General features: G+C 36.1%; 1 non-coding gene across 1 annotated transcript; it reads right to left on the bottom strand.

The window, feature by feature from the left end:
* Positions 1 to 501: 501 nt before the first annotated feature.
* On the bottom strand, positions 502 to 671 carry LOC113232109. The gene has a single exon (XR_003310597.1). It is a non-coding gene; the product is annotated as a U4 spliceosomal RNA (small nuclear RNA).
* Positions 672 to 17,055: the final 16,384 nt, after the last annotated feature.

A 17,055-nucleotide genomic window follows, 5' to 3' on the forward strand; every position in this document is an offset into this window, starting at 1 on the left:
AGCGCGATATCGATACTGTGACGTGACCTTTTTTTTACCGTGAATTCTTTTATTCTGTTTGATTTATTATGGACGCAAGATGTGAACCCGTATTACAAACAAAGAAAGCAAAAAGTCGAGTTTCGCCGTAGTTGCGAAGACTGTAGACAAAATCTAGAATGACCGTAGAAACGTTTGACTTAGTCTTGTAAATGTTTAGCCAGAATTCGAATCACATTCCTCTCTTTATAGTAATTAATAATCCTTCCATTTTTTTGGGCGATACGTTTGCTGTTCCAATTTGGTGGCCTTTCCAAAACTGCTGAAATATTACCTCCGACGACATCTCTAAATTTGATTGATTGAAAAATATGTGTGAATAAGCAACAAAATGACACTATGATTATTCGAAAGTGCATTCACCACCCGAGTACCGACGCCTGCACAGTTGCCGTCGAGGACAGCGTAATTATGAAACTTAAATATTTAGATCAATTCGCGCAAGCCACCACCCGCATCGCTGTCGTCCAGTTTGCAGCCAGACGGCATCTTTGGCTTGTTCGACCTTTCAAAAATTGCCAGAGCTAATGGTATTGCACATCCAGAAGGCGAGGTGTTGGTAAAGTTTTTAACTAGCAATAATCGCACCTCGGATTAACTTTATCGGTACGATATTACCTCTGCGAAATGTTGGCTCGAGCTGGAATCTTATCGAAAATTATAGTTCCTCGTGATAGCAGTGCTAGCGCGTTATAGCTCGAATATAATCTGCCCTCCCTGTCATAAACATCGTATTTGCATTTTGGCAACCATCGACGTATTGACACCTAAAGACTTTTTCTTTGAAAAATGTTAGTTGCGCATTTTGCTAAATAAAACTGTAACTAAATAAGATATTAAAAAACCGCCTATAGAGAATTGTAGATCTCGTTTCGCAGATTCCAGTTATGTTAATAACTCAATTTCGCTAAAAATGCCGATTACGTTGTTTATGACAAGGAAAGACAGACATACAAACCAATATTAGTAATACAAAAACGAGCGATTCGTTCTGTGTACCGTTTGCGCCCAGTTACACGAGGAGAAAGGTTTCGCGCGACCGCCCAGTTCTTCCAGCAGTTCGCCCAGCGTCTTCATGTACATTAATGGCGAATCAGAATTCTATTCACTAGGCAACAACATTTAAATTCTTTTGAATACATAATACAAGCCGCCGCGCGTAGACCAAATTTAAGCCAATCTCTCCCGCGAGCCTGTGTCCCTCATTTAAGTTAAAACATAAAAGCTACATAAATAGAGCATATTTGCCATAACTGTTAGACGCACGCGGTCGCTGTGCAGCGGCAACACGGACTCCACTCCGTTCGGCGGAGGCGGGGTGAGCGCGATAAAATTCGTGTCGAATAAATGCGTCCTTTAGGTTCTCGAGCTGCTCTCAGATAACAGTTTAAGGGAACTGGTATAATGACTGTGGCATCACAGTACATTTACTCAAAAATTTTGTATGCCCGTAGAAATATTCATAATTTAATTAAGAAAGAAAATGCCCATAATATTAATTTTAGAACTAAATCCAAACTCGTGGTACTACGATTCCTAATTATGGTAAACGATTCTATTTTAAGGGGAACTGTATACGTTTTTACAATAAGGTTCCGGAGCACATATTAAGATTATCATTTTCTAAGTTTCAAATCTATATGAAAAATGTTTTAATTGAAATGTCATATTAAAAATCAAAATCAAAATGTTTTATTGAGTCTTAGAGGATGGAAAAAAAATTATTGAGTACATGTTACATAGGTCTTAAATTAGTCAGTACAGATCAAACATGAGCGATGTAGGCCACAGGAATTTCAATTCTGTATAAATCTAAAATTGTATTAGAATTAACCACATTTTTATTTCATTAAAAATAAGATTAATAAAAAATATACAAACCGTCTGAAGTAAAATTAAATGTAAATATAGTCTCTGTGAAAAAGTTGATTTCAATTTTATTTTGTGATGAACTAATCACCAAGTTATTTTGAAGTTTATAATTTCATTTAATTCCTTAATAATTTGTTCCGTAAATTTATTATCAAATTTATTTAAAAAAAGTTTATCGTCAAAGTATAATAGCATTATTCAATAATTTTTTTCCCAATAATTTAATAAATTTGTAATTGTTCTCTTCACCTTTTATGTCATTTACCTTTTAGGTAATTTATTTAATATTTTCATGGACATTATTATGTGAACTAAAAGACACTAATTTTAATTTTGTTGAGGGCCTGATTATATAGTTTTTATACCTGGCGGTGTCTTACAAATTTGCATATTTCTAAAATATAAATCGCCGGCAGAGTCAATATTTTCAAAGGCTTAAAGTATGATTTACAGTTTTCAGTTGTTGTTAAGTTACCTAGGGATACTCACACATTTTCTTTTATAATGAGTAAGTATTGTGAATTCAGGCTGTTTCTCCACAAAATAATGCCAAATATTACAAAATTCAAGACTACATGTTAGATAAATTAAAAACAGTATAGAGTACTAAACAAACCGATCTCTTAAGTGATTCATGCCCTAGTTTGTCACCGTTAGAAGTGAAATATTTTCTTCAAATTTAAACGGAACTACATCAGAGGTACCCTCTTTCCAACAAAAAAAAGAATCATCCAAATCGGTTCACGAATGAGTTATTGCGTACCTAACATACATACAAAAAAAACAAACGGCGAATTGAGAATCTCCTTTTTTTTGAAGTCAGTTAATAAAGGTGTATGGAAAGAAGACATGCCACTAGATACTACACAAATTTGATTCAAAATGTATTAGTATTTAAGTACATTTGTAAAAAGCAATCCCTAAAAGATTCTTGCTCGTTCTTCTCTGAGAAGCACAGTGAACGAGCAGTACCTTAAAGATGACTTTTTCAAGTGTAAACTTATTTTACTTAAGGAATAAATTATTATTTGACTTTGACGGCAGTAATGCCATCTAGCGGTTTTTGTTATTTTATAGTGTAAATGTTAGGAATATTCACACAAACAAGGGATTATGCTACATAATTTGGATATAAGTGTTCACTTCCTATCTTATTAAAACCGGATGATTTTAATTGAGTACAGGCGTAACAAAGGAACGGGCCGGATAGGTACACACGAGACCCCGTGAAAATTAATGACGGGTGCAGCCAAATTATGATGTAACAAAAAAACCTCAGCTGAATTGTGAGCCATGAAGAGAGCGTTCAGTACAAATTCACACAATAAATTTGGATAAATTGCTAGAGAAAATGTAGGATGTATAGAAAAGAATTGGTTTGCCCACACCACGTTCTAATCTTGATAACCTTCGATATACTGGGTCGAAGCTTGTAAAGCATGTATATGCATATCGACGCTACTAAAAATGTAAAGAAAGGCGAGAAATTATATGTAATTCATATTACATAAAACGTAATTGGCTTATGATGGTTAATTCGTCAAGCCAGAGTACAATGGAAAAAGACCCGATGCAAAATAATTTAATCCCGCAAAAACCACCAAACACCAGAGTGGAATAGTTGTGGCGATATTGGCGATGGCAAACAATAATACCAAAAAAATATGATAGATGGCAGATTACAAGCAAAGTCTATGATTGCAACATAGTCTATGGCATTAAGAAATAGTAATTGGCAACGCTGATACAAAACTAAAATGTCTTCTGTAAATCAAATTTCTCAAAAGTACCTTTGTCTTGAAAACTGACATTGTGGACTCTGCTGTTAGGTTGAGTGTCAGCTACAAGGTGTTCTGTGTCGTTTTTTGGCTAATTTATTTATTTTTTATGTGTTGTTATATGTTGACTTATTTTATGTGTCTATTTAAGTAGTTTATGAGTGTTGTTAATTGTATTGGTAATTCGACAGCTCTGCAGCTTCAAAATTTAAAATTTAATAAGAAAATATTTTTTATACCACATTGTGCTCTTACATTACTCACTGAACATCAGTCTACAGAAGCTCTTAAAATTACTAAGCGGAAAACTCGATTCTGGCGAAAAGGGTAAAGGGTAGCACCATTAAGCAAAAAGATGAAGAAGAAGAAAATTGACACTGGCGATGATTGCCATAATTTTTATATTATTCCTATTAAATTCGCACTGGCACAAGCCTAGTGGCCGGAAATAATAATAACAATATTACAACTTTCTTCGATGCTCCCTTTGAGTTACCGAACAAATTTTCTGTAGGCACTCCCTCTATTTTTATGAAACTGGCATGAAGTGGTCATTGGCAGAATTGAAACATTACTCTCACAAGCCATTCGTTAAGAACTGAACACAACTTTAACTAATTGAATTTCTTGTGAAAAGGTGAAACAAGTTCTATGTAACAGCACATTTCAGTACCATTTCTTCGAGTGTGATAGAATATTCAGTGTAATGTGCAAAATATGTCCTGATCATGATTGCAACCCAACGCTTATTATTATTAACAATATAACAAGCAAGTGTGCGTTTATATATAATAATATAATAATATTCGTTCACGTCTCTACTCGTAAAATTTTATACTCAATATATTCTTTTTGTTCCGTTGAGCTGTCGTGCTTGGCCGAAGCCAGAAACGCTTGGACGTCTAAATGTCAAGACATTGATGTTCCGTCTTTTCCACACCAACAGAGTTGCTGGGACTATCCGTTCTGCACGATCGTTCAAGAAGAACTTATGCACTCTGCCAGCGACCTTAGAGTACAGGCTCGTCTCATAGCCTCCTTTGAAAATAGTCTGGGCATTAGGTACAGGCATTACCCTCGGCCAAATATCGGCACGTCATTAGAGGGCCTTTCCCTCACACTAGCTGTCTGCGTCCGATTGGGGGCAAGAACAGTCCACTCCCGTCAATGGACGTGTGGTGATGCTGTTGACGAGTTTGGTTACCATCGCCTCTCGTGTACTCGAAGCGCTGGCCGCATATCCCGACACGCAGCGCTCAATAGCATCATTATACGGGCCTTCACCAGCGCTAAGATACCGGCAGTCCTCGAGCTCACTGGCATCTATCGCAGTGACGGTAGGAGGCTTAACGGTATGACAGTCGGTCAATGGAAGCTAGGGAGACAGCTAGTGTCCTTGCAAGCTCCCATGTCCTTGCAAGCGTAGGCGGCGCAGGCTCTGTGGCCAGAACGGCCGTGAACCGCAAAACGCTCAAATAAGCCAACTTTGCTCAGTGCTACAGCTTTGTGCCTTTTGCGGTTGAAATCCTGGGTCCCACAAGCGAAACTTGTAGCGAACGAGCTGTCGTATCGCCTCGTAAAATAAGTGCACCTCCGGTCACCACAAGGCTGGCAGTTATTTCTGCCAAATAATAAGTTTAGCAATTCAAAGAGGAAATGTTGCCTCCCTTCTGAGCACCATGCCCCAGGGTACGGCCCTCGAGGAAATGTTCTATTTATAAACTTTCTTACTTTTTTTATGTATCTGCCTGCTACTATAATACAAAATATTTTTTATTCTTTTTATTCTTTATTCTTTTTATTCTTAATATATATACAGGTATATTTTCCATTAAATATTTATTTTGGTCGTAAATTGTCGTCGGAAAACAGGTTCCTTTAACAGATGGATAAACTGCCGTTGTTTTTTTTGATGTGAAATGTGTGCTTGTTCTTAAGACGTGTTATACATTTTAGTGAGAAAATTTACTTAGTCACACTATGTTTTCATCACGCAGAACAGCGTCGGCGTAGATTTTGTATTATTTTTAGTTCAGGACCCAATTACATTTTATTATATAAATGCGAACGCTTACGAAATATGCTATGCGAATACTTGTAAATATATTTATTTTGTATCGTCTTATAATACCAAACGACGCGACGTGTAACAAGTGATGGACGGTATAACAGCAAGTGACACGTCTGCCTATAAAAGTTACAGTACTACTCAGAGCTTTAAATCGCAATGATCTGAGGAGTACTGTCACTGCGCCCGCCACCCTGAGACATAAGTTGATCAAGTCCCATGTGCTCGTAATTTCATCAGTACTCTTACTTGCCCTTCAAAACCGGATTGCAGCAATGTGAGCATATTTACTGCTTGGCGGCAGAAATAGGTAAGGTGGCAGTACTTCCCTGGACGAACTCTTTCACAAGGAGCTCTATTGCTAATTCTATTTATTATACGTACTTATGTATTTAAGTTCTTGTAAGATTTAGCAATGGCTAGTATATACCTTATAAGAGAAGTGTTAAGAAATTGAACCAACAAAAGAATGTTCAGTTTTAGTGATTTTTAACCGATGAGACGCGCAGGCCGTAGGAAAAAATCGTGGCTGCGAAACATCCGGGAGTGGACCGGCATTACCTCGGTCGAACAGCTGTTCCGGTTGGCTGCTAATCGAGACGAATACAAGAAGCTAACGGCCAACCTTCAGGATTGAAGAGGCACCTCAAGAAGAAGAAGAAGAAGAAGATTTTTAACCCCCGACGCAAAAAGAAAGGACTTATAAGTTTGAAGCCTGTGTCTGGGTATGGACGGATGGACTGATTTCAAAGCGGTTTTTTTATTGGAAGGCTAATTGAATTGGGATGGTTTTATGAACATCTCTGTTCAGTTATTAAAAGGTTCAGCTCATTCATTCAGCTCATTTGAGAGCTGGCTGCTGTAAACGTAAATTTTATTCTGTTCTCACTAGTCCGATCGCGGTGATGTGAGCATTACTGCTTGGTGACAGAAATACATAGTATTTACCTGGACGAACTCATTCACAAGGAGTGGAACTGCTACCTACTTAAAACTTATTTGACCTTGTAGGATTTACATTACGTTATACATTTATTACGCGGAGGTGTACTCATTGGTGTATAAGTCACAATGTGTTATATAAATACGAATTAAAAAAATTAGAACTATGATGCAGTATAACAAATATGAAGGCTACTATATAAAAAAATAAGGACAGACGCTAGTACAAATCAAATCGTAAAAATACGAAATTTATCGACGTAAACAGTTCTGCGATGTGAATCTAATAGAGCTTACAATTTCTATATCTGCTACTTATCGATGACGGTTTGGACGTATTTAGTATAAGAAAGTCTCTACAATGGTACTATAATTGTGCAGAATGAAGTTATTATTTATTCACTTCAACTGGTACAACATTGAGGGTTTCAAAAATTTACATTTCAAACTTATATTACATTTTACATTTTATTGGCATGATGTTGTTAGTCGTACAATATTAAAGATTTCTTATAAAATTTATATTTCACGTGTTCTAATTTTTAAAATCACACTAGCTTATTAATGAATTCTTTTCATATTTTATTATTGTTATCTTGTTTTATTACTTTTTGGTTGAGATTATTGATTGATGGTTGATTTTACCGCATGCTTATAGTGTATACAATTTATACAATTTATTGCATGAATAAAATTATTTAAAAAACTATGAAAACTTTGTATGCCGTAAGGCGAGTCACAGTGATGAAAAATGCATTGTTGTTAATAAAAATGAAACTCGAACCAATAACATCAATTGATTCTTGATATATAACTTGCTTTAGGAGGCAAACACTTTCGTCGAGTAGTCTATCTGTCGGTATTTTACAGGATACATTTGTAAAAGTATGCGCATGTTTTACATGATTTAATCTCACCCACTCCTTCGGTAAACCAGACGTGGCTGAGGAATACTATTATACTGTATACAGATATTTCGCCAATTTACAAGCACCCTGTTATTTTTACATTCACCCCACGAACGGTGAATAATAGTAAATTGTACAACAAGTGCATAAAACGCGTCATTTTACCCGAGACGAGTATTTAGTATGTGAATACTTAAGTCGAGGGTAAAATGGGTTTTATGAACGAGTTATACACTCTGCTTCGATTGCGAGGAAATTAAACAGCAATATTACAAATAAACGATTATTTAATTAAAATGGAATGTCAATTCTACACGTGACTCAGGTCGGATTACATAATGCTCAGTTATATTTTACAAACTTTTATAAAAAAAAAATAAAAATAAAAAATTTTTTTCTTATTAGAATTACTATTGCCTACTTTTATAGTTTTGTAATATAACACGGATTAAAAAAATAAAAGTAAAACTTTATTTTATAAAGTTCTAGTTTACGTGGCTGTTGGCGCATGCGTCATTGCTTCGGTCTTGAATGACGATTTTATTTTATGCACTAGAGCATAAAATCCTATTTTATGCGGCCTACACACAACATAAATACGAACTTGAAGAGCCTGAGAAGTGAAAAGCTCTTTTCTGTACTCTGAATTTTGCGAAAATACAACTTAGACTTTTGGTCAGAGATTTTGTTTTTATGATACCAAGTAACGGAATGAACAACACGCTTATCCATAACAGTTCCAGTGCTGCTCAGAGCTTTATATCGCAAAGGTCTGAAGAGCAGCTCTGTGCCCGTCATCCTGAGACATTGTGCCTGTAATTACACCAGCACCCTTACTCTTCAAAGCCAGAACGCAGTTATTTTAGTTCCCATTACTGCTGGCTGCAAAAGTCGGTTAGGTGGCAGTACTTCCCTGGACGAACTCATTGACAAGGATCTCTACTGTTACTAATCTTCAAAGTTGAATCAACTTCATCCACGTCTTACCTTAAAGTCGTTATACTGAATATAAAGTCATTTATATGAATATAGAGTATAAAGTTTCTAATTTCACAATAAGTTCCCAAAAATATATCGTTGCCACTGGTAAATATGCCGAGACATAAGACTCTAGTGTCGAGTAAATATCTGTACCGGATGCAATGTCTATTTTATTTTCATTTGACAGGTTTTGTTCTTGAGACAAAGGAACGTTGCTGTAACTTATGAAGGCAATCAAGTGAACAAACGTGAAAAATGACAACACATAAAGCAATGTCGGCTAATATGGATTTTGCTTTAAACTTTAGCTAGTAGAAATCAGTGGCTTGGAAACGGTAAATATTTCGTAGCAAAATATTGCCAAAATTGTACAGTATAACGGTTATCATAAGATATTATATAAAAAGCAAAAAATTGTTGGAAAATGACCTTTACATAAACACTTCTTTGACAAATAACTTTTTAGCTCTGCAATGGCAGCACCATTATTAACTTTTGACATCGATGTTCATTTTGCCAGTAGGCAAGAAAACTTTTCGGTTTGGTCCAAATTGTCCTAATGGTTGGTTTCAGAGGCGATTTTAGGGTATGTCAGGGTATTTTACAGTCGGCGATGGGAGTCTTATGCAAATGCGACAATGTTTATTGTTAATGTGTTATAAAAATTATTAAAATATTGTAAGGTCCAACAAAATTTACTAAATCTATTTTATCAGTTATGAAATCCAATAACTTACTATACTCCCAGCCCGTCTCAAATTAAGAAAAAAAAAGGTATGAAGAGTTGATGAAATTTTGTAATAACATATTTTTAGTTAAATCTGCTTTTGAAAGTGTTTATCCGCGGAAGAACTGCCACCACTATTTCTGCTGTCAAAGAGTAATGAAAACATTACTGCGTTTCAATTTTGAAGAGTATGGGCGCTGGTGAAACTCCAGGTACATGAGACTTGTCAACACAGACCACATCCTGTCAACTTTACGTCTCAGGTTGACGGACGCGGTGGCAGTGCCATCATGTCTTTGCGATTTAAAGTTTTAAGTGGCACTGGAATTGTTATGGACTTAACATCACGCTCAAGACTTATTCATCCCATCATTTGACATAACCAAAAATAAAACCTAAACAAAAATGTTGTTTTATATCATGAATTTGGGTTTTATACCATAAAATATTAAGTTGTCGGTTAATTTTATTGGACGCAATGATTTTTTTATATTGGACCTTTTTTGACCTTATTGATTCCGGAAGCTGTGATTATGACATTCATTGTATGAAATATGCTTTTATTTCCAACGAATCCAGCGACAATAACAAGAAGTTACATCAATAACTTTTGGTATATTCAATCAAATTGAATTTAAATGTGAAACAAGTATGTTTGTGCGGTTACGCATATGATTGGATTTTCCCGTAGCTGTTTAATTAAATGGATTGCAAGTGGCTTTATATTGATTACTTTTAACCACTCAAAATAATTCTCCTTGCGTTCGTTAAGCCCTTTAATTCATTTTGATATCTGGCTATTAATGTCGTTTGAATACTCATCCTTATAATATAACATTATTAGTGAGTAATTTAGCAGCAGTACAACTCCTTGTGAAAGAGTTCATCCAGGGAACTACTTCCATCTTACCTATTTTAGTAAGGGTGCTGGTGAAATTATGGGACATGGGACTTATCAAATTATGCTCAGGGTGAGGGGTAGTGACCCTAAGATCTTTGTGATTGAAAACTCTGAGTGGCAATGTCGCTTACCACCAGGTGCACGACATGCTCGTCCCGTCTATACAAAAAAATAGCGAAAATTGTCCTAAATTTAATGCAATAATGAAATTAAAAAACGATACAATAGTCAACACTCATGATCCGGTAGGTACTTATTACTAATTAAACATTTTGTCATCAATCATCCGAATTACATCAACAGCAACAATTTATCGCATGCCATCATAATAAACAAAAAAGTAATAAATAGCATATAAATTTAATTAGTTTTTTATTTGTGTAACTAAGGGTATTATCAAGGCATTATCGTCGATATCTAATTTCAAAATCAGCGTCCTCGTTCCAATGCATTTGAGAAATTCATATTCTAATTCGGAACACAGATAGGTTCTTTATCCCAGTCACGTCCTGAGCTGATGAAGGAAACGAATCGGGAATGCGATCTGTGTCCGTAAAAGCACCCGACGCCATCTTGATTATTGTTTTGTTTACGCTTAAGCAGCCGTAACGTGGCGCCTATATCGCACACGACGAGATATAATTTATTAACACGCATTGTACACGACATTGTATTTTATTAATTTTGCGTGCATGATTCAGGCTGTGATAGTGAATACGACATTTTTGACGGCGATAGAGTAGGACATTTTGGACGGCAATAGAGGACTTGGGGGAGTTCGCTGCCCAGCATGGAGGGGCCCGAGATGGAAGGCTCGTCTGGTGTTCGGCGAGCCTTACATTTGGAGTCGAGGGACCGTTGGGTCTCCCTTCTCGGGGAGGGACTGCGCTGGGCGCGGACAGCCGCTGGTGGAGGCGCGGACGAGCGATAGCGTACCCGTGCCTCTACCTGCAACGGAGAGGAGGAACACCCCGGGGGTTTGGTGCGGTCGGGTTCCTCCCTTTTAGGGTTCAGCCCAGTCCCACATAGCCCCGGCTGTGGCCCCGCAGGGCAGGGGTATCTGTAAGCAGATTCCGTCGGGTAATAATAAAAGAAGTTCTTAAGCTCATGGAAGTGGTATTACGGATCTGTAGAAGTGGCACACAATACATGCTTGCGGATGCTTACTTTCAACTACGTGCAACGCTTACGCGAGGCATATGAGTCATTAGCATTCGCAATGAAGTATTTTAAATTGAACATCTCGAGATTAGGCTCGGATCAGCTAGATCGGATCTCTTTATGGTCTGATTTCCAAACAAGAGAAACTTTTTTGGAAGAGTCTGTGTTGTCCCATAATGAATGAAAATCGCGAAATTGCGGGAAATAGGAAGTAGCACTTATAAATTGCCTTAGCTGCGTCACAATTTCAGGGGGTAGGAGAGCAGTTAATGCCTTAATTGCCAGTTAATGCATTTATTGGGTTTTATCTTTCGTGCCCGCTCTTTATAACTTAGAAACTCCAAATGCTTCTTAAGTAACGAGCACTTGTTAAGATTTATAGAGAAGCAAGGACAATATTGATTGCTTAGGACTTCCTTATTATTTCAGACAACAGGATATACTCAACGTAAATAATGTTATTATTATACATGTATAAGATCATCGAACGTAAGCAATAACTGATTCTAACTCCACATTAATAAACAGAGGTTTCCGAAGACCAAATGGCATTGCCAAATACTTGAGAAAAATATGACATTGTGTGTATTTAGAAAGCGCACTAATTAAAAATTTTAAAGTAAATAAAATACAAAAAATAAAGAAATCACAAACGACGCAAAATATTTACGTTTTTGCTATACTTTGTTTATATTTCTGTTTATTTTTATAAATAACAGTTATCAATTGAAGATAAAGATAGTAATTTTTTTGTCTGTAGCGAGTGTGATAAAGATGCATGAACTACGGTCATAGATTATAAGTGCAGGTACGAACATTGTAGGCAGTAAGTAAAGTCATCGATTTGGTAGATGACAGATTGTATTGTAGTTGGAAATTTTATTTATCTAGATTTGTTTAAGCTATCTTACACTAAACAATCACATTCTTCGTCTTGCCTGTTCATGAAAAAAACACAGAATTTAAAGTAATTATATTTTTGTTAATAGGTAGATTTGCAAATTTACATTCCAATCACATCAACTAAACTCTTAATTTTTTTTACGCAGAATTGTTTTTATGCTTAGATTAGAAATGAACATACTTTGTTTGGAGTAACATAAAACACATATGTCTTTGATTGAAAATAATTTGTGAAATCTCATTTTCTGGGACGTAACTAAAGAGTTTATGCACTCTACGCGTTTCAAATTGTTTTCCAATTTTATTGTAATCTAACCTGAAATATAACCCCACTATATGTTTGACATCATTAGCGAAGGATAAGTTTGGGTTTCAGTGTCAAGAACTTCAGCAAATTTTACAAAGCCGCCTTGCGACAACGTCTCTGTAATCTCATGGCAGAGGCACTGTTTAGAACATTGTTAACTTGAGTTGGAAAATCGAAGACTCGTCGTCGGACATTTCAACAGTAAACCCCTGAGGACGCTTTCAAATTAGATGCTTATGCGCTGCAGTGGCGCAGCAGTTTCGTGTTATGTCTTAGTTCACTAATCATTGTTGCTGCAAAACTGGCGCGCGCGCGCGTCTCGACAGTACCGCTGCGACCGCGCTTCCAAATATTTTATGAAAATTAGTTGCTGCGCGGCTGACGCGCGAGTACTTCTATAAACGTGTGATATGAAGGCGCCTCGAGATATACCAATTTCATCTACACTATGTAAATAAACATCAAGTAAAACGTGTAAAAAAATTTCAAAGAATTATAATTCATTTCAATACAACTATAGAACTGCACGGTGCTGATAACGCTCGATTTTCCAGTGCAAGATACAGTAATTACATTATACGTTTTCAGCTAAATTTAAATGCAATAATTTTGTTTCATTACAGTGCAGTTATCACAAAGAAAATTGTAAGATTTGTGTGTTCTGTCGGAATTCAGACAGTTGGTTTACCGGTGGCCGAGTTTGCCACGAATAAAACATTTAAACGTAGATGCGTTTTCTTGACACAGTGCGCGAATTTTAGCTTGTGTTTGCTTTCATTTTGAGACAGGAAAATGCTTCTAGTTCTTGTTGTAGTTGCACGAATGTTGTTATGTCAAATGCGCATGTCAAACGCTGTAATCGATTGTGAAAGCTGTGACACGTGAGGCCTAGGTACCTATGTATATCCTATAGCACTAATAGTTTCTCTAAACAATGACGCCCAATAATTATTCCTATAATAATTTCCTATTTTTACATATTTTTGTATTAAAATTTATGTAAAATTTCGATATTTTTAAATTATTTACGTAAGCGACAGATCAGTCTTTTTTTGGCTCCAATGGATGACAGCATTGAAGCCAATGAAATGATCTATTATTTACGTGATAAGCACCTATTATTCTATAATCTATTCTTCCCTATAGTGTCCCAAAAAGTACTGTTTCTTCTGGTATGCGGTCTTTGGCAAAAGGAATGCTTTTGCTGCCTGTATTAGCCGACCCATTTTTGCCGGCTTATCTTATCTCAATTTAAATTTAGATGCTTGTTCGTCCGTTTCAAAAAACATCTCATATGAAGCTTATAGTGGAACTAGAACTCTTATTTTCATCGCATATATACACTTTTGTTATAATATATAGGTAATGTCTGAAAGTTATGTGTTATAGGATCATAAATGTTATAGGTGGGGGCATTCTCTTTTCGTCGCCCGAAACGCACGATTGACACCAAAAGTAGGGAATTAAGTGTAATTAAGTAACGGTGTCTAAGTGTCATTGGTGACAGTGTTGTCAAATCAAATATAATTGTTGGACGAATTTAGTGTGTGGTTATTTCTGAGATCCCTTAAACATGTAATCCACATTGCCTCGACAAATAAATTATTTTCTTAAACATTCATAAACCGTGAAGTCATTATTGAAGCTCTCTTTGAAGAATTATTAATTTAACACTACGCGGAATATTTATTACGCATCCAGATGCTTACTTCTGTGAATGCAACAGTTTAACATAGGTATAAAGATAATTTATTACTTGAGTAACTTGGTGGGCAGTACATTAAATAAGGCAAGTTAGATATAACTCAGTAAATATAAATGTAATATCTATAACATATGTCTATTGGTATCAATATATAACAAGGGTTATTATGTAATTCCTATATTTTATAAATAATTTGCCAAAAGATTACATACACAGCAGAGATATGGCATAATTTCTAACAAGTATTATTAGTATAACATCAGTAGGTACTAGGTACTCACCGAGTATAATAGTTTCTCACTCACACTCACTTTCATAATATGAAGGAGAGTTGTTCACTTCTCGATCATTAAACGTTTTTTCTGTGCTTTTCAAAGAATACAGCCGGATATTTATAAGTCGAGTTATCCCTACTCTATCGAACAATATGGTGTACGTGTAGGAAGTGAACAACTGAAGTACTCATTTAAATTACTAGGATTAATTAACATCTTAAATTACATTCTATATATTTTAAATAATTATGTAAATATATCGACAGGTACAGTATAATTAGCTAACACTTACTTTATGTTTGTAAAATGGAGACTAGACGACAAGCTATAATTTTGCATTAAAATCTCATTTTTCGAGTTTTTGTGGATCAGCATCCCTGACCGGTATACTAAATCTATGATTGGAATTTTAAACTGCTAGTGATACACGCAATATTGGCAAGGTTGTATTTGTTGCATTTTATTCGTATGAACGTCTTAACTTTATAGCTCGTATAAATCTCTGGAAGGAGAGATACCCCACGGCATCACTCATTTCGCTGTCAGAGCACCTCCCTCCTGGGCATAATCTACCTTGGCATACTTGGAAGCCTCTAAATAGACTGCGGACCCAAGTCGGAGAGCGCGTGTATCTGTGGTGTCTCTCCCCAGACTATGCCTCTCCCCATGTCTATCCGAGGACCTGTACAACGCTACTGATGGTGCTATGTCAGTCGCTGAATATTGGTCCTTATAAATATAAACTACAGAGTCGACAAGCGAAGAAGAAGAAGAAGAAGCTCCAATAAAATATTGTTAGTATTTTTAAGATAAAGCAAATCCAACTTTGCAAAGCGTTAACTATGGACGAATATAATAAACGTACAAAGGAAAATGTTTGCTGTGATTAATACGGCATGAACTCATTCATATTGTTATTTACGTTTAGAACCCATCCAAATATTCCTCCCCATTATTTGGTTGGTATATACGAAAACATCAAACACATAATCTATACAAGAACATTTTTTTGTCTTGTCTTAGTATTTTTGTATTTATGTGACTATATTCATCCACACATTTAATGGAACAATACAAGTGAGAATATAAAATAGTGAGTAATGTTTATATTTAAATAAATAAGAATTAGACATAAAGTAGCAACTAAATTAAAATCTTTTAACGCCGTCCCAGTACAACTCTATTGAAAAAAATAGAGAAAATAAATAAAATGCATTTTGTTTCAGATTTTGTGACAAAGCAGAAAACGGTTAAAAATTGCGTATTTGTTAAAAATACGTAAAGTGTCTGTTAGGTAAAGTACTAAGTTATTGTAACTTAAGTACCTACCTAACAAATACTGGTAGAATCATAAACAACAAAAAATATTCATCGTCATGAATATGGAAAACCACATAACGGGTAGTACTCGTATATTGATTACGGGAGAAATAGAAATACCTACATAATCATAGTGAGCAAAAAAACGGTAAACGAAAATCAGAAAGATCAGCGTTAAGCCCGTTCGTGACGACGGTCCCTCGATTACCAACGCTTCACGCGTCCAATAATTTGAAGTATAAGCTACTGTGTTTACACTTGGGAAACAAGTGTAGGTAAAGTTGTGTATTTTAAGTATTTTGGACTTTCAAAAAGTTCCTTTTTCTTTTCTCTGAATAATAACTAATGTAGTAAATAATATCTTCATTTACTATAAAAAAAATCTTATTTCTGAGGATACCCATAGAGCCGTTTACAAAAGGCTTGCGAGCTGCACACGTGCATTACGTAGTGCAATCCTGTTCGTGTGCATATCCAGCGCATCCGCCAGATTTGTACGCACCCTCATGGCGCTGAAATAACGACAAACCTGGTTTGGATCCAGGCTGTTTGTATTAAATCTCTTATGAGTCATGCACGGAGTTCATACGTCAAAGCCGTGGTGGCCTAATAGTTTGACCTACCGCTTCTCAAGCAAAGAACGTGGGTTCAAATCCGGGATTGCACTTCTGAGATTCTCGTAATATATGTGCGAAATGAGCTTTTCGGTGAAGGAACACATTATGAAAGTGAAAGTTGCACGTCGAATAAGGTTCGCAAACGGAAAATGTGTGAAGTATTAGGCCAGAGTGGTGGCTTTGGCCTAAACCATCGCCTGGGAGGAGAGCCGTGCACAGCAGCGGGACGTATAAATGGGTTGATGGTAATGATAAGCCATGCACGCCATACACTTGCAATGTACGGGCGGAGGCCGAGCGTTGCGAAACTCGAGAAACTAAAATCCGTACCAAACTCACTACGATAAATTCGCTGGTAATAGGTCTAGGCCATTTCTACGAACACCTACCCACAGACCTCAAAAGTGTTAGAAACGACGAAACTTTTATACCCATCTAAACTCCTTTGAAATTTTTCTACAGTGTAGAGAAATTTCTTTCGAAGAAATTGTAACTCCATTTTATGATCCATGTTGGTCGAAACAAATGATTTATTATTATATTATTATTTT

The sequence above is a fragment of the Hyposmocoma kahamanoa genome, unplaced genomic scaffold (genome assembly GCF_003589595.1).
Source record: "Hyposmocoma kahamanoa isolate Upper Pololo Valley unplaced genomic scaffold, ASM358959v1 66, whole genome shotgun sequence".
NCBI lineage: Eukaryota > Metazoa > Arthropoda > Insecta > Lepidoptera > Cosmopterigidae > Hyposmocoma > Hyposmocoma kahamanoa.